Source organism: Ovis canadensis, chromosome 3 (assembly GCF_042477335.2).
Source record: "Ovis canadensis isolate MfBH-ARS-UI-01 breed Bighorn chromosome 3, ARS-UI_OviCan_v2, whole genome shotgun sequence".
NCBI lineage: Eukaryota > Metazoa > Chordata > Mammalia > Artiodactyla > Bovidae > Ovis > Ovis canadensis.
In genome coordinates, this window is record NC_091247.1 from 167888394 (window position 1) to 167907154 (window position 18761).

Genomic DNA, 18761 nt, shown 5'->3' on the forward strand with positions numbered 1-18761 from the left:
AAAGATGTGGAAAGACTTCCTGTCAGAGAGTTAGGAATCTTGAAGGGGTGATAGGTAGTTAACCTGAAGGAGTTAACAAGGTGGACAGGTACGTACGAGGAGTCCTAGGGGAAGAACTACGTGCATAAAGGGTGGGGGTGTAGAGCTGAACAGCATACTGCCTTTGTCCAGCTTCAAGGACAGGTATGTGCCTTCATAAGGGATGTTTATGGGGATTGTTTAGAGAAGAGGCTAGAGAGGTAGGTAGGGGCCTGATCTTGAAGGCCTTATTCATAGGCTGAAGTGAATTTTGTGTTACAGTATGAAAACTATTGAAGGATTGTATTTTTAAAAGATTGCTTATTTGCAGCCAATTAAGCCGACTGTGCTCTTTTCCCCATGGGGGCCCAGTGTGCAATGGCTGCAAATAGCAGGCTCCTTGGTAGTGTATGCAACCTGTTGCCTGTACAGGCTGCCCTAAGGGACCTTGGAGACAACTCTTCCTAGTGGGCATTCATGACTGGCCTGCTGTTTCCCAATCTAGACTCCAGACAGGTATGCGCGGTGCCTTTGGAAAGCCTCAGGGCACAGTGGCCAGGGTCCACATTGGCCAGGTCATAATGTCATCCGCACCAAGCTGCAGAACAAGGAACATGTGATTGAAGCCCTCCGCCGGGCCAAGTTCAAGTTCCCTGGCCGCCAGAAGATCCACATCTCTAAGAAGTGGGGATTTACCAAATTCAACGCGGATGAATTTGAGAACATGGTGGCAGAAAAGCGACTCATCCCAGATGGCTGTGGGGTCAAATACATCCCTAATCGTGGTCCCCTGGACAAATGGCGGGCCCTGCACTCATGAGCATCAGCGCTGTCCCCTCCTTAATCATGCTCACCAATAAATGCTATTTCCTGTCAAAAAAAAAAACAATAAAAGATTGCTTGTAGCAATGTGGGAACTGGATTGAAAAGTAGACTAGAACCAGGGAGTCCAATTTAGGGGCTAATATATAATAAATAATCCGGATAACAGATTGTGAGGCTCTAACGTGGTCCTGCAAATGCATAGAGATGTACAGATTCAAGAGATGTTTAAAAGGTAGAATCTTTTAGACTTGGAAGTGTGTGTGTGTGTTGTGTACGTATGTGAGTATAGTTGTAAGTGAGACGGATGAGCTCTTGAATGATTCCTAGTTTTCTGGATTCCATGCCATGGTGGATGGTGACCATCATGAGTTAGGAATGGATGTTTGGAAATAAAGGTGAGGTGTTTGGTTTTGGACTGGTTGAATTTGAGGTATCTGTAGAACCCTGTGGAAATGCGTAATAGGAAATTAGATGATTCAGTCTGGAGTTGAAGAGAGAAATCAGGGCTGGAGAGAGATTTAGGAGTCAACATCATATACATTGTAGTTGAAGGGATGGGTTTGGTTCCTCCAAGGATCATGTTAAGCCTGAAGGCCTAAAGGCTGAGAGAGCCTTGGAGGACACTGACAGTTAAAGATGTGATCGGTGGCAGGAGCCCTGGAAGAAAATTGAGGAAGCCATGAAGGTAGAGGGGAATCCAGTAAAGTGCATGTGATAGGATTTTAGAGGAGAAACTTTCAAAGAGGAGGAAGGTAATTGTGTTTGTGTGTAGTGGAAATGTCAAGTATAAAGACAGAAAGGACGTGAAAGTGTTGGTGTTGGTCAGTTGTGTCTGACTCTTTGTGACCCTATGGTTTGTAGCCCACCAGGCTCACCTGTCCATGGGATTTCCTAGGCAAGAATACTAGAGTGGATAGCCATTTCGTTCCGTGGGGGATCTTCCCAACCCAGGGATTGAACCTGCGTCTTCTGCATTGCAGGCAGATTCTTTACCGTCTGAGCCACCAGGAAGCCCTTACTTGCTGGATTTAGGTCATTGTTGACATCAGTGAGAGCAGGATCACTGGAGTGATGAGAGCAGAGACAAAATTGCATTGAGATGAGGAATAAACAGAAGATGGGAGGAAGTAAACCATTTTTCAGAAAGATTACAAAGAGATGGAGAGAGGACAGTAGTAAGAGTAGGTGGAGTTCAGAGAAGAGTTTTTTTTTTTTTTAATTAATCAACTTATTTATTTTTGGCCATGCTGCATGGCATGTGGGATCTTAGTTTCCTCACCAGGAATTGGGGTGAGGATTGGGGTGAGGGATTGAACCTGCACCCCCTGCATGGGAAGTGTGGAGTTGTAACCACTGGATTGCCAGGGAAGTCCCAAGGAAGAGTTTTTTAAGGTGAGAGACTTGAGCATATTTTAAGTTGTTCAGAGAATGAACAAGACATTAGAGAGTGGTGATAATGGAGTGAAGTCCTTGAGTGTGAAGAGAAGATAAACTCCAGAGCAGTTCAGTTCAGTTGCTCAGTTGTGTCCGACTCTTTGCAATACCATGGACTGCAGCACTCCATGCTTTGTCCATCACCAACTCCCAGAGCTTATTCAGACTTAGGTCCATTGAGTCGGTGATGCCATCCAATCATCTGGTCCTCTGTCGTCCCCTTCTCCTCCTGCCTTCAGTCTTTCCCAGCATCAGGGTCTTGTCCGGTGAGCCAGTTCTTCACATCAGGTGGCCAAAGTGTTGGAGCTTCAGCTTTAGCATCAGTCCTTCCAGTGATTATTCAGGACTGATTTCCTTTAGGGTTGACTGGCTTGATCTCCTTGAAGTCCAAGGGACTCTCAAGAGTCTTTTCCAACACCAGAGTTCAAAAGCATCAGTTTTTTGGTGCTCAGCTTTCTTTATGGTCCAACTCCCATATCCATACATGACTATTGGAAAAATCATAGCTTTGACTAGATGGACCTTTGTTGGCAAAGTAATGTCTCTGTTTTTTAATATGCTGTCTAGGTTGGTCATAGCTTTTCTTCCAAGGAGCAAGCGTCTTTTACTTTCATGGCTACAGTCACCATGTGCAGTGATTTTGGAGCGCAAGAAAATAAAGTCTGCCACTGTTTCCATTGTTTCCCCATCTATTTGCCATGAAGTGATGAGATCGGATGCGATGATTTGTTTTTTGAATGTTGAGTTTTAAGCTAGCCTTTTCACTTCCATCAAGAGGCTCTTTAGTTCCTCTTCGCTTTCTGCCATAAGGGAGGTAGAATTATTTTTATGTCTTTCATTAAGATAGAGGAAAAGGTCAAGAAAGGGATGGGGACAAATGCTTGGTCACTGAACAAAGGAGTTTGAGGGAGCTCCTGACTTTAGGGCCTTGCTATTCCTTGTGATGGAGGAGACTTATCCTTTTGGGTTAGGGGGCTGGTATGTTCTAATAAGAGAGTCGGTAAAATAGAGTCCTTGAGAAGAGACATAAATTTGAATAACTGTTGAGAGAATGGGAAGGATAGTTGCCAAGGGGTTTGTTTGGCTGGGATGGCAAAGGTAGGGTGAGGTGGTATAAAGGTGGGAATGCATTTCAAGCAAATAGAATAGCCTGGGCAAAATCCCAGGACTGTTAAAGACTATGGTGTGTACGGACAGGTAGCATTATTTTGATTGACTGGAGAGAATATCTGTAGAGCCTAATTTCATGGTAGGCTTTAAGAGTTATATTAAGGAATTTGAAATATTTTGAGGCAAAGAGGAACCTCTGAAGATTATCATCAGAGAAATGGAATGATGATTTTACAAGGGTAACTCTGGTACCAGTTTTGAAAAATACAGTGGCTTAAGAGTAAAGGGAGAGACGTTTGTTAGGGGCCTATTGTAGTCATGCAGAAGATGTTGAAATCAAGATAGAGATGGGTATGGTGGTAAGAAACAACCCTCAGATCTAAATAGCTTGAAACAGCAGTTTATTTCTCACACTGCATGTTCATCAGGATAGATTCGAATTTTAGTTATTCAGGGATAAAGGCTAAAAGGCCAGCAGAGGCACCACCATGGGAACATTGCCAGCTGCTTTGCTGGAGGAAAAAAAGAACTCTGGAGGTCTTGTCCCATTAACTGATTTCTCTGTCTGTATATGATGGAAGTAGAGAAGAAGGGACAGGAGCTAAGACGATCAGATGGATCGAGGAGATGGTACCAGAGTTTGGAAATTAGTTAAATATGGGAGGAGAGAGAAGTAATTGTGAACAGATGACTCTCAGTTTCTGTCTTAGGTGACTGGGCGGTGTTAACAGAGATAAGAAAGGGGGCAGGTTTTAGGAGTATCTAATTATATAAAGTAAATATTAACAGACCTAAAGGGAGAAGTAGACAGCAATACAGTAATAGGAGACCTTAATTCCCCGCTTTTATCAGTGAGTAAGTCATCAAGACAGAAAATCAACAAGGAAACGTTGGCCTTAAATTACAAATTAGACACGATAGACTTAACAGACATGTATGGAACATTCTATCCAAAAGCAAAGGTATATCCAAATACACATTCTTCTCAAGTGCATTTGGAACATTTTCAAAGATCATATATTAGGCACAAAACAAATCTTAAAAAGTTTAAGATTTGAGTCGTATTAGCAATCTCTTTGACCACAGTGGTATAAAACTAGAACTCAGTGACAAGAGGAAAACTGCAAAATTCACAAACATGTAGAGCTTAAGCAACATGCTACTGAATAATCAATGGGTCAAAGAAGAAATAAAAAGAAAAATTAATAAATACTCAGAGACTAATGAAAATGCAAATGCAATGTACTAAATACAAAACCTATAGAATGAAGCAAAAGAGAAGTTCATTGAGAAAATGCCAAAGTTAAGAAACAAGGCAGATCTTAAATAACCTACCTCTGCACCTCTAGGAACTAGAAGAACAAGATAAATCTAATGTTAGTAGAAGAAAGGAAATAAATATCAGATTAGAACTAGAGTAACAATAGAAAAGATCAATGGAACTAGGAGCTAGTTTTTTTAAAAAAGATAAACAAAATAGACAAACCTATAGCTAGACTTACTAAGGAAAAAAGAGGACTCAAATAAGAAATCAAAGAGGAGATGTTAATACCTCACATCTCAAGAGACTACTGTGAACAATTACATGCCGACAAATCGGACAATGAAGAAGAAATAGATAAATTCTTAGAAACATACTGCCTACCAAAACTATATCATGAAGAAATGGAAAATCTGAACCAAACCCCATTAGAGGTATACCTCATTTTTTTGAGATTGACTTTACTGTGCTTCACAGATACTGTGTGTGTGTGGTTTTTTGAAAAACAAATTGAAGGTTGTTTGTGGCAACCTTGCATTGAGCAAGTCTCATGGCCCTGTTTTTCCAGTAGCATTTATTCACTTTGTGTCTTTGTGTCACAAATTGGTAATTCTTACAGTGTTTCAAGCTTTTTCATGATTATTTGTTTTGGTGATCTGTGTTCAGTAATCTTGTGTGTTACTATTACGTTATCTTGCCTTTTTTTTTTTTTAATCTTGCCATTTTTTAGCAATAAAATATTCTAAAATTAAGGTATGTATATTGTTTTTTTAGACAAAATGATATTGCACAATTAATAGACTACAATAAAAGTGCTTTCATATGCACTGAAAGGCCAAAAGATTTATGACTTGCTTTATTTTAATATTTGCTTTATTACAGTGTTCTGGAGCCAAACCTGTAATATCTCTAAGGTATACCTATATTAGTAAAGAGATTGAATCTGGATCAAATAATCTTGATTATTGAGTAATCAAAAAACTTCCAACAAGCAAAAATCCAGGACCAGATGGCTTCACTGGTGAATTATTTAAAGAAGAACTATTACCAATTCTCAAACTCTTCCAAAAAATAGAATGGGAGGGTAGACTTCAAACTCATTTTATGTGGCTAGCATAACCCTGATACAAAAAACAGACAAGAACACTGGAAGTAAAGAAAATTACAGGCCAGTATCCCTGATGAATATGATGCAGAAATTCTCAACAAAATATTAGCAAACTAAATTCAACAATACATTAAAAGGATCATTCACCATAATCAAGTAGGATTCATTCTGGAGCTGCAAAGGTGGTTCAGCATCTGCAAGTCATCAGTGTGATACATCATATTAACAAAATGAAGGATGAAAATCATACGATCATCTCAATGGTGCAGAAGAAGGATCTGACAAATTTAACATCCATTATGATACGAACTTTGAACAAAGTGGGTTATAGAGGGAGTGTACCTCAACATCATAAAGTCCATATTTTTTAAGAAACTTTTTCTTCTATTAAAGCAACTCTTTAAGTCAGAATTCTTTGTAAACTCCTCCTATGGATAAAAACCATATATTATAAGCCCTCAGCTAACATACTCAACTGAAGCTGAAAGCTTTTCCTTCCCACTTTTATTTGACATAGTTTTGGTGATCCTAGTCAGTGCAGTTTAGCAAAAACCAGGCAAATAATAAATTACTACAAAGGAATGAGGCATTCACATCAGGAGGAAAGAAGTAAAACTGTCACTATTTGCAGATGACATGATATTATATATAGAAAATCCTAAACACTGTTAGAATTAATGAATGAATTCAGCAAAGTTGCAGGATACAAAATAGGTATACAAAAATCAGTTGTGTTTCTATATGTTAATAACTCAGAAATTTTCAAAATAATCTCGCTTTCAATTGTAGCATAAAGAATAAAATACCTAGAAATAAGTTTGACCAAGGAGGTAAAAAACATTTACAGTTTATTGTAAGAACTGTTAAGACATCAGTGAAAGAAATTGAAGACACAGATTAGTGGAAAGATATTCTCTGCTGATGGATTGGGAGAATTAATATTGTTAAAAAGTCCATCCTGAAAAAGGTCCATACCACTGAAACCAGTTTACAGATTCAACCCCTATCGTATTTCTCATTACATTTTTTACAGGGAACAAACAATCCTAAAATTTGTGTGGAACCACAAAAGACAGCAAATAGTCAAAGAAATCTTCAGAAAGAAGAGCATAACTGATGGTATCATATTTCCCGATACCAAACTATATTACAAAGCCATAATAATTGGAGCAATATGGTATTGGCATAGAAACAGATAAGTAGATTAATAGAATAAAGAGCCCAGAAATAAACCCATGCACTCATGGTCAGTTCATTTATGGCAACAGAGCCAAAAATGTACAGTGGGCAAATGATGGTCTCTTCAATAAATTGTGTTGGGAAAACTAGACTACTGTATTATACCAGACACAAAAAATGGTTCAGAATGTTTTAGAAACTTGAACATATGACCTGAAACTATAAAACTTCCAGAAAGAAACAGAGAGTAAGCTCCTTGGCATCAGTATTAGGATTCTTTGGATTTAACACCAAAAGCAAAGGCAGCAAAAGTAAAAATGGATTAAGTGGAACTACATCAAACTAATGGAGAAGGCGATGGCACCCCACTCCAGTACTCTTACCTGGAAAATCCCATGGACGGAGGAGCCTGGTAGGCTGCGGTCCATGGGGTCACACAGAGTCAGACACAACTGAGCAACTTCACTTTCACTTTTCACTTTCAGGCATTGGAGAAGGAAATGGCAACCCACTCCAGTATTCTTGCCTGTAGAATCCCAGGGAAGGGGGAGCCTGGTGGGCTGCTGTCTATGGGGTCTCACAGAATCAGACGCGACTGAAGCAACTTAGCAGCAGCAGCAGCAGCACCACATCAAACTAAAAAGCTCTGCACAGAAAGTGAAAGTGAAGTCGCTCAGTCGTGTCTGACTCTTAGTGACCCCATGGACTGCAGCCTACCAGGCTCCCCGGTCCCTGGGATTCTACAGGCAAAAATACTGGAGTGAGTGGCATTTCCTTCTCCAGTACATGAAAGTGAAAAGTGAAAGTGAAGTCGCTCAGTAAGGGAAGCGATCAACAAAATGAAAAAGCCTGCTATATGGGAGAAAATATTTACTTACCATATACTTGAAATGGCGATGGCACCCCATCAGTACTCTTGCCTGGAAAATCCCATGGACAGAGGAGCCTGGTAGGCTGCAGTCCATGGGGTCGCGAAGAGTGGAACACGGCTGAGCGACTTCACTTTCACTTTTCACTTTCATGCATTGGAGAAGGAAATGGCAACCCACTCCATTGTTCTTGGCCTGGAGAATCCCAGGGACGGGGCAGCCTGGTGGGCTGCCGTCTATGGGGTCGCACAGAGTCGGACATGACTGAAGCGACTTAGCAGCAGGAGCATACTTGAAAGAGGTATAAATGATTATATATGTAAGTTATAAGGATTTATTGGTACAACACAGGGAATATAGCCAGTATTTTAAGGTAATGGAATATAACCTTGAAAAATTATGAACTGTTATATTGTACACTTGTAGCTTAGGTAATATTGTACATAAACTATACTTCCAAAAAATTCATACATTTGAAAAAAGGTTAGTATCCGAAGTGTACTCATGCAACTCAGTAGAAAAAAGACCAATCTGATTTTAAAATGGGCAGAGGAGTGTTGGTAGGAAGTTCACTTTTGGAAATATAATTGTCTGAATCTGGAGCTTTTCAGAGGGGCAGAGGTATTTAGATTTTGAAGTACTCTGTACATGAATGTTGTTCAATCACTTGAACAACAAGGTTATGATTTAACATGAATTTTGGGAGGATACATTCAGACCATTGCAGAGAGGTTAAGTTAGGTTATTCATTGTGCAGCCAGGACAACCCACTTTCATGCTGAAGTCTGCACTTGTAAGCATCACCTGGAATTTCTTTTCATTAATAGAACACAGCAAAATTTATACTGGATAGGCAGGAGCTTGGGTTAAAGTTGCTGCTTGTTCTTTTTTACCTCCATGTTTTTATGTGTAATTCCAAACCTGCAGAAAAGTTGAAGGAGTGATACAATGAGCACCCGAATGATTTCACCTAATATTTATTGAATATTTTGTCACATTTGTGCTTTTACACCTTCCTTACCCACTTCCCTCCCTCCCTCTCTCTCCCTCTCTGTCACATTCCACTTCTCACTTCTGCTTCCCTCCCTATACATATACACATTATTATTATTAATTTGTTTTTACTGTGTATTAGGAAATTTCAGACATCAGGAAACTTCACCCAGAATTTCTTAAGCATATGTCACCTAGGAACAAGGTATTTTCCTATATTACTACAATATTGTTATAAAATTCATTATCTTATTTAAAATACTTTACAGTGATATGATAATTATAGTGTATGCTCAGATTTCCTCAGTCATATTAATAATTGAGATACTGTTTTATAGCTGTCCTTCTAATCTTAGATTTATTCAAGGATCATGAATTCCATTTAATTTTCATATCTTTATAGCTTTTTAGTTCAGAGCAGTTCTTTCCATTTTTGTGTCTTGGGTCATTGATACTTTTGGAGAGTTTAGGCCAGTTGAAGAATGTTTCACAATTTGCATTTGTCATGATTATGTCGATTTTATTAAACAGTTTTGACAAGAATACTGTTTAGGTAATGTTGTGTGCTTCTCTGTGCACACGATGTCATTTTGCTGCATTATTGGTGATGAGGTGATTACTTAGATGAATTGATACAGGCTGCATTTTTTCTTTGTAAAAGTGCCTTTTTCCCTTTGTATTTAAGAAAATATCTGTAGGATGGTGCTGTTAAGATTGTATGATTCTTTTTCTCTACGTTTTACCCAGTGGTGTTAGCATTTGTTGGTGATCCTTGCCTGAATTAATTATTACATTGGTGGTTACAAAATGTTGATTTTGTCATTCCTTCTCCATTTACTAGTTGGTGTTATTCTATAAAGGAGAATTTTATTTCCCCTGTTTTAATTCAAAATGTTGCAGTCCTTTATCAATGTATAAAATACTGACAGTATTTAGTATTATACATACAACAATTGTTGTCAGTTTGGTCAATTGGAGCACCTTCAAACTAATTCCTATGCTTTTTTGACTTGTCCTGGTCAGGTTCTGAGAACTTCTTTACATCCTGCCACAAGAAGGTATTTGGGGTTCACTCTGTACTTTACTTGCTCCAAACCTGGAATCAGTCCTTTCTGCAAGGAACCCTGATTCCTTTAGTGGGGAATGATTCCTTTAAAGGGGAACTGCTCATACTTAATTATCCGTCCTTTGCTGTCTTTATGGGGTCAGTTATTTCCAGTACAAAAAAATGAGTGGATTCCAGACCTAAGACCCTTCTGTGTCTTCCTAGAAGTACTCAGTAATAAAGTGTCTAAATTGAATTATTTCTCAGAATGAAGTGAGTTACAGGCGATGTCGGTGACTTGCCATGGGAAATAATTGGATGTTGTTTAGAAAATTGGCATTGTATTTTTTTTCCCTCTAACTTGGTGGTGATATGTGAAGGTGAAAACAAGTATTTGTATCCTTTTTCCTCTTATATAATCCATGCTTTTTTTCCTGTGGTGTAGTGACTTAAGAGTTGTTTCCCTCTTTGTTATTTTCTGCTCTCTGAATTAAAATCTCCTTAGGTAGGGAACCTTGTAATCCAGCTCTTTAATACTTTGTATTTTGAACCTGCATGTTGTATTCATCTGCACATACACTTTACACATTGGTTTGTGAACACAATCTACGAAACTCACATGAATTTAGGGTGTTTATTGTATTGAACATTTATGCTGGAGCCTGGTTTTATGGCTCCTTATGAGGTCTGATGTTTCAGAAAATCCAAAATAGATTTGGCCTGAGAATTGAGATCTTGTACACCCTAATGGCTAATGGTCCAACAACTTGAGAATGTCCTGCTATGGGACTCTATGTGAAATGAGACGTCAGTCCTTTCTACAAAACTTTTTCTCCTTGAAAAGTTGCGCTAATTTGTGCCATACAGCAAAGTGTACAAAAAGGTTTTGCATTGAAGGTGAAACTCCTTAAACCTATCTATATATTCCTTTGAAGTGGAAACAAATAAATAAGTTGTGAGGAAATTGCTATTAACATTAAATTTTTTTTGGCCATGGCATGTGGGATCTTAGTTCCCTGACCAGGGATTGAATTGGTGTCCCCTGCATTGGCAGCATGGAGTCTTAACCGCTGGACTGCCAGGGAAGTCCCATGTTTTGTTGAAATATTTAAAACTCTATCCCTGTGGAAGAAACATGGAATATATTTTTGAAGGAGTGATGTTGATCACTTCCAGAAGTTATAGGTAGTAAATATTTTAATTACATGGCTTATGTATTTGTTCTTTTATATGTGGATGACTAGTCTTAAGAGTACTTTAAAAATTAGCTGCCTGGCAACATAAACGTGCAGATATTAAAATGAATTGCATGCCTTCCAACTATTTCTGTTAACTTGGCTAAATTTAGAACCCTGTAGAGCTTCTGCAGAATTGAAATCTCAGGGGATTTTAATAGTGAAGACAGAAAATATTTGGCTCTTCGAAATAAGGTAGAAAAAGAATAGCTTCAAATTAATTTTTGCACTGTCACCTGGGCTACTTAATTAAGGCACTGAGGCCAGTGAAAAGTCAAACTGTTCTGAGAATTTTATTTGACTGTTGCTGAAAATTTGTTGGAGTTTAGATTCTGGGTGGTGAAAGGGATAATTTTTTTCCTCCTCCTAGGTGAATTGCTGGAGGCTATCCACTCTCCTTTCTCCAATGTCTCTTCAGATTATGCTTGATAAGTGCAGTTCTTTATACTTCACCAGGATGGATGAGGCAATACATCTGAGTTAGAGATCAGGTGAGCATTATGGTTGGGTACTGGTGGGTGAGTTTTATGACACTAGAATTGTTTCGCTTATGTGTGGATTCAGACTAGTCTAGGATATTTTGAGGAGAAACTTATTCAGTGTATATTTAACTGTACATGAAATAAAAATCTCTTGGTGGAGTTGGATAGACATAAAAAGTAGCAAATAAAAGGAATGGTAGTTTGAGTAACTAATTTAAATGTAAGTTAAAATAGGGACAGATTTTATAGAGAGTGTATATGATGTGTTTACTACCTGACTTGGCAATTGGAAATGTAAGGCTTTGGTGCTACTATGGTAAGAAATTTTGTGGACATTAGAAAAATGCCCCCAAATTATTGTAAACCAAGAAAATTCCCAGAGTGGAATGTGGGTTTTTTTATTTTCTGGCCCTGAATTTGTACAAATGGTGAAATGTAAAAAAATTGAAAGAGAAATCTGCATCTTATCTTCATTGTCAGCCCATGTGCCTTTTTTTCTTCCTGCTTTCAAAACCCTTACTGTTCAGTAAGACAAATGTCATGAGGAGGTAGTAGGGTGGTTTTTCTGTTCTTTTTTTGCTTATTTCTTCATAAATAACACGGATTTCTCTTACGATGAGATGGAAAAGTCAGTTATTTTAAAACATTTTTAAAAAGGATAAAGGGGCTATAAATCAACTCTTGATACTTGTAAGTACGCTAATAGACTTGTTTTCCAGTACTCTTGGATTCCAGTTAGGTGGTGAGTTCTTTTTTCCTGGGCTTTGTGACTATTTCTTTGGGCAGACTTTCTTTATATTATAGCTGAAATTTTGATTAAATAATTTCAGTGTGTTTAATCAACCACTTAGATAATAAACTTTCTATTTAAGCCTAGTAATGTATAATTTTGTTTTTGTGAAAGAGTATAAAAACTCAAGTTTCCATTTGAATTCTGGGAGGAAAGCTTGTGCTTATTAGCTTGCCCTAGCTTTCTGGAGACTTAACATTCTGATGTTATAAAGGGAAACTCAGTTAAATTTGAAAAAGACGATATTATATGCTTTTACTAGAGTAAAATTTTAGTACTCTTTGGGGTGACAGGGAAGACTGAAACCCTAGGTCCCACGGATTTTCAGAGACACCTTGAGTAACAGATAAGGTATTTGGGACCATTAGAAAAGTCTTGGGACCATTTTAAGGCTGTGGGATAAAAAAAAATTTTATGTGCATTAAAAGACCTTACTGGCTAGCTGTGGAGATAAACTTGATAATTTATGAACAAAACAACAATAGATATAGTAGGTTAGATTCTATAGTATAGATGGAATATTGTAGAATTTAGTTGTATCTAACTGTGCAGTATGCTGCTGCTGCTGCTAAGTCACTTCAGTCGTGTCTCACTCTATGTGACCCCATAGACGGCAGCCCACCAGGCTCCTCTGTCTCTGGGATTTTACAGGCAAGAACACTGGAGTGGGTTGCCATTTCCTTCTCCAGTGCATGAAAGTGAAAAGTGAAAGTGAAGTTGCTCAGTCCTGTCCGACTCCTAGTGACCCCATGGACTGCAGCCCACCAGGCTCCTCCATCCAACAAATATAAAAGAAAAAAGATAGAAATCAATGTAGGAAGTAGGGATAGAGGTAGGAATTGAACTGGGCTTCAATAAAAGATTAATATATAAAATTTATTTCATTTCAGTGACTATATTTCAAATATTTATATCTTTCTGAGAGTTGCTTATTTAAGTAACTTTACTATGGAAAATTTCAAACGTGAAAGCAGTGGAATAGTTAGATGAACTTCCATATGCAGGTGTTAGCTTTTGGCTACTCTTATTTCATCTATAATTCTATCCCCTTTTCTGACTGTCTTGAAGAGAATCTGGTGTATAATTTCACTGAATATTTCAGTATATACCCCTAAATAATGACTTTAAAGACATAATATCAATACCATTTATACTTCTAAAGTAATTAACAGTAATTCCTGAATATTAAATATCTGGTGTTCATATTTCCCTGACTGTATCATATTTTCTAAATAGCTTGTATGTTTAGTCAAATAAAGTCTGTATCTTGTAGTTGGTCAGTATATGTTTAAAAACCACTTAATCCGAATAATTTCCCCTCTCCTTTTTTTCCCCCCCTGTGTATTTATTGAAGAAACTTGGTTATCTGTCCAGTAATTTCCCACAAAGTGGATTTGATCAGATTCAGATTCAGTGTTGTTGGCTAGAATACTTTATAGTGTACTTCCATTAGGAGGAAGTGTGTGATGTCTGTTAGTCCAATTTTCATGATGTCAGCAGCCATTGATGAACCTTGTCTACGTCTTTTATTGAATTTCATTAGTGGTTATAAAATGATGATATTCAATTTGTATTATTTAAAAATTTATTTTAGCTGGAATTTTTTTTAGCAGTTTTAGTTTTTAAAATTTATTCTATTTTTGGCTACTCTGGGTCTTCATTGCTGTGCGTGGGCTTCTTCCAGTTGAAGTGAGTGGGAGCTACTCTCTAGACGTGGTGTGCAGGCTTCTCATTGTGGTGGCTTCTTGTTGCAGAGCACGGGCTCTAGGGTGCACGGGCTTCAACAGTTGTGATGCATGGGCTTAGTTGCCCTGCGGCATGTGAAATCTTCCTGGACCAGGGATTGAACCCATGTCCCCTGCATTGGCAGGTGGATTCTTAACCACTGGACTACTAGGGAAGTCCTGGAATACTTTCATAAAGGGATACGTCCCTCATTATTTACTTGGTTACTTTCAGGTGTATCTTATACAGGAAAGGTGAGACAGTTGCTTTGAATCTTTATTTTAATTAATGAATCTTTATTTTCAAAATAGTTTGTTCACTAATATCCTGCAAAGGTGACTGATAAGTTTTTTGAATTGTCATTATGAACTCATCAATTTAAATATATTGATGTGTTTCAGTCTCATTTCTTTTTGATTCTTATTGATATCTCATTGATTAACTCATAATGGCAAATGGGAACCTCTTTAAGTTGGCTTTAGTGTCCATTTGGCTGCAAGTTTTGTGGGATCTTAGTAGATTGAACCTGGGACCTTGGTAGTGAGAGTGGAGTCATAATCACTGGACCGCCAGGGAATTCCCTCCAGTGTTCTTTTCATGTGACCCTCCTAGTTTCTTTGTTTTCTGGTCTGACCTGATATTCAGAGATCCTCTTTTCCATTTCCATTCATGGGCATGTAACAGCCATTGCCCCTTTTTTGGGAAATGATGTTTAGAAGCTACAGTCTGGGTGCAAGAGGCACTACTGCTTAGTGGATTGTTCATTATTTCTTGCTGTTTTTAGTGAAGAAGGCTAGGAAATAAGGTTTTTGTCTTTTTTTTATTTGAAAGAAAGTGTATTACAAGTTTGTATCAGTATTTCCAATTCAAAGACAGGACTATAGATTTTTAAGTTCAGTATCTTTAATCTTATGGATTTGTATTTTTCAAATTGTGAAGGTAATAATGTAGTTATCATAAGACATTTAAATAATTCAAAAAATGTAAAAGGTGAAGAACCTGACTCTACCCCAGAAACATGAGTTAACTACTTAACACAATTAATTTAAAGCCTTCATAGTGGGTGTTTTTTTCTTTTTTTAAAATTGAAGTATAGTTGATCTACATTATTAGTTTCAGGTGTACAGCATAGGGAGCCAGTATTTTTACAGATTATACTCAGTTAAAAGTTATTACAAGATAGTGGCTCTAATTCCCTGTGCTATATAGTATATCCTGTTGCTTATCTATTTTATATGTAGTAGTTTGTATCTGTTAATTCCAAACCCTTAATTTGCTCCACACCCCTTTCCTCTCAGCTTTGGTAACCACTAGTTTGTTGTTTTATATCTGTGAGTCTGTTTCTTTTTTGTTTGTATTTTCATTTGTATTATTCTAATTTTTCCTTATTTTTCCTTTAAAATTTTTACTTATTTAATCAAAGTGTGGTTGACTTACAATGTTGTTAGTTTCTGGTGTACAACAAACTAATTCAGTTATATATGTATATATATTCTTTTTCATACTCTTTTTCATTATGGTTTTTTATCAGATACTGAATATAGTTAGTTACCTGTGCTATACAGTAGGACCTCATTGTTTATCCATTCTATATAGAATGATTTGCATTTGCTAGTCCCAAATTCCCAATCCAACCCTCCCCTGCCCCCTATTGTATTATTTTTTAGATTCTGCATGTAAGTGATACTCAGTAGTTATCTTTCTCTGTTTGACCTATTTCACTAGGCATAATATTTTCTGGGTTCATCCGTATTACTGCAGATGGCAGGATTTCATTCCTTTTTATGGCTGAGGAATATTTTCTGTGTAGTGTGTGTGTGTGTGTGTGTATCTCAGTCTCACATCTTCTTTATCCATTCATAGGTTGATGAACATCTTGTAGTGGTGGTTTAGTCGCTAAGTCATGTCCGACTCTGCAAGCCCGTGGACTGTAACCCACCAGGGTTGTCTGTCCACGGGGATTCTCCAGGCAAGAATACTGGAGTTGCCATTTCCTTCTCCAGGGGGTCTTCCCAACCCAGGGATCGAACCTGGGTCTCCTGCATTAGCAGCCAGATTCTTTACCATCTCAGCTGTGAGAGAAGCCATGAGCTTGGTTACTTCCTTATCTCGGCCATTGTAAATAGTGCTTCATGGATATTGGGATGCATGTATTTTTTTGAATTAGTATTTTCGTTTCCTTCAGATATATGCCCTGGAATGGAATTGCTGGATCCTCTGGTATTTCTATTTTTAGTTTTTTTTTGAGGAAATGTCATATTGTTTTCCATAGTGACTCTTCCAAATTATTTTTCTCTGCATCCTTTCCAGTGTGAAGTAAGTCAGAAAGAGAGAGACAAATACCATATGATACCACTTACATGTTCATAGCAGCACTGTTCACAATAGCCAAAACAATGAGTACAACCTAAATGTCCATCAACAGATGAATGGATAAGGAAGATATGGTACATATATACAGTGGAGTACTACTCAACCACAGAAAGAACAAAAAAATGCCACTTACAGCAACATGGATGCAACTAGAGATTATCATACTAATTGAAGTAAGTCAGAAAGACAAATACCTTATTATATCACTTATATGTAGGATCTAAAATATGGCACAAGCAAACCTGTCTACAAAACAGAAACAGACTTGTTGACATTGAGAACAGACTGGTTGCCAAGAGCCAGGGAGAAGGATAGACTGGGAGTTTGAAATTAGCAGATGCAAACTATTATTAGGTTGGTGCAAATGTAATTGCGGTTCTGGACCATGAATTTTAAATACATATAACTAGGCTCAAAGAGTCAGACACGACTGAAGCAACTTAGCACACACGCAAGTATTGTCTTTACTAATCAAGATAGGAACTGTTATAATCAACACATTTTTAAATTTTATTTTATTTTTCAATCAACACATTTTTGCCAGTGAAAAATGTTTGTTTATTCCTGTAGCGTGGATATCTGTGCTTCAGGATTCGACAAACTCTTGGAAAGCATTTTCTGCCTCCTGCTGGTTGTGGAAGCATTTTCCCTGCAAAAAGCTGTTAAGATGCTTGAAGAAGTGGTGGTTGGTCAGGTGAACGTGACAGATGAGGCAAAACTTCGTAGCCAATTTATTCAACTTCTGAAGCGTTGGTTGTCCTGGAGAAGAATTGGGTCCTTTCTGTTGACTGATACCGGCTGCAGGCATTGTAGTTTTCAGTGCATCTCACTGATTTGCTGAGCTTACTTATCAGATGTAATGATTTCGCTGGGATTCAGAAAGCTGTAGTGAATTAGACTGGCAGCAGACCACCAAACAGCGACCATGACCTTTTTTTTTGGTGCAGGTTTGGCTTTGAGAATGCTTTGAGCTTCTTGGTCCATTCACTGAGCTGGTTGTTGATGACTGTCGTATAAAATCCACTTTTCATGTCATGAGCCAACTGCACGTCATGATCCAATCAAGAAGTGGTTCGTTGTTGTTGCCTAGAATAAGAGAAGATGACAATTCAAAAGGACAATTTTTTTGATTTTTGATTAGCTCATGAGGTACCCACTTATTAAGCTTTTTACCTTTCCAGTTTACTTCAAATTCCAGATGGTCGATGTTGAGTTCTTTAGCAACTTCTCATGTAATTTTAAGAGGATCAGCTTTGATGATGGTGCTCAGCTGTCGTTGTTACCTTCCGATGACTGACCACTATGCTCCTCATCTTCAAGGCTCTCGTCTCCTTTGCAAAACTTCTTGAGTCACCACTGCACAATGTTCGTTAGCAGTTCCTGAGCCAAATGCGTTTTTGATGTTGTGGTTGTCTCCTCTGCTTTTTACAACCCATTTTGAACTTGAATAAGAAAATCACTTGAATTTTCTTTTTGTCTAACATCATTTCCATAGTCTGAAGTGTGTATAAAACAAACAACAAGTAATGTCATTAGCAAAAAAACATAGAACAAGAAATACACATTAAAATGATGTATAACAGAACTATATTTATTTAAGAATGTATTCCAGTATCATGACAAATTTCAACAGTGCAAAGCTGCAATTACTTTTGCACCAGCCTAGTGTGTGTGTGTGTGTGTGTGTGTGTGTGTGATAAACAACAAGGTCCTACTGTAGAGCACAGGGAACTATATTCAGTATCCTGTGATAAACCATAAGGGAAAAGAATATGAAAAAATATATAGTATGTGTATAACAACCACTTTGCTATACAGTAGAAATGAACATGACATTGTAAATCAACTATGCTTGAAAAAAATAAAAAATTTTAAAAAGACATTAGGGATTAACATTTTCTGAGGCTGGAAAAAGAAAGATGAGAAGTTATTCCTAATGTGAAAAATTACATATTTTTAGATTTGCTCTTTGAATTGGTGTCACATTTATATGGTATAAGGTTCTACTGAAAGAAAAAAGTAGAGTGAAATTTTCTTCTTGTTCCTACGATATAAACCAGTTAGTTCCTCTTTCCAGGGGCAAGTAGGGTTACCAGTTTTTGTGTATCCTGTGCACTTACAAGCATGAAATATACACATACATGAAAATGTTTCTATGTTCTTTTCTTCCTTTTTTAAAAAATGATTGTCTCGCACTTTTCTTACACATACATCAAGTTGTACGTGTTGTTGTGATTCAGACTTAGAACATAACATCAAAAATTTCCTTATTCTTGTTTGCATCTGTACGGTATTATGGGCTGTGTATGAAGTT

General features: G+C 37.6%; 1 protein-coding gene and 1 non-coding gene across 46 annotated transcripts in view; both read left to right on the plus strand.

Moving 5' to 3' along the window:
- Positions 1 to 18761, plus strand: part of R3HDM2 (R3H domain containing 2) — a 162579-nt gene that overhangs the window by 20010 nt on the left and 123808 nt on the right. For 11 of the 45 annotated variants that reach the window (XM_069584882.1, XM_069584894.1, XM_069584908.1 and 8 more), the window contains exon 2: positions 11448 to 11568. The exons of the other annotated variants lie outside the window; for them this stretch is intronic. The gene's annotated coding sequence lies outside the window, so the exon portion shown is untranslated. The remainder of the gene's footprint in view (positions 1 to 11447; positions 11569 to 18761) is intronic. 45 annotated transcript variants of the gene reach the window in all.
- On the plus strand, positions 344 to 478 carry LOC138438462 (small nucleolar RNA SNORA70). The gene has a single exon (XR_011256390.1). It is a non-coding gene; the product is annotated as a small nucleolar RNA SNORA70 (small nucleolar RNA).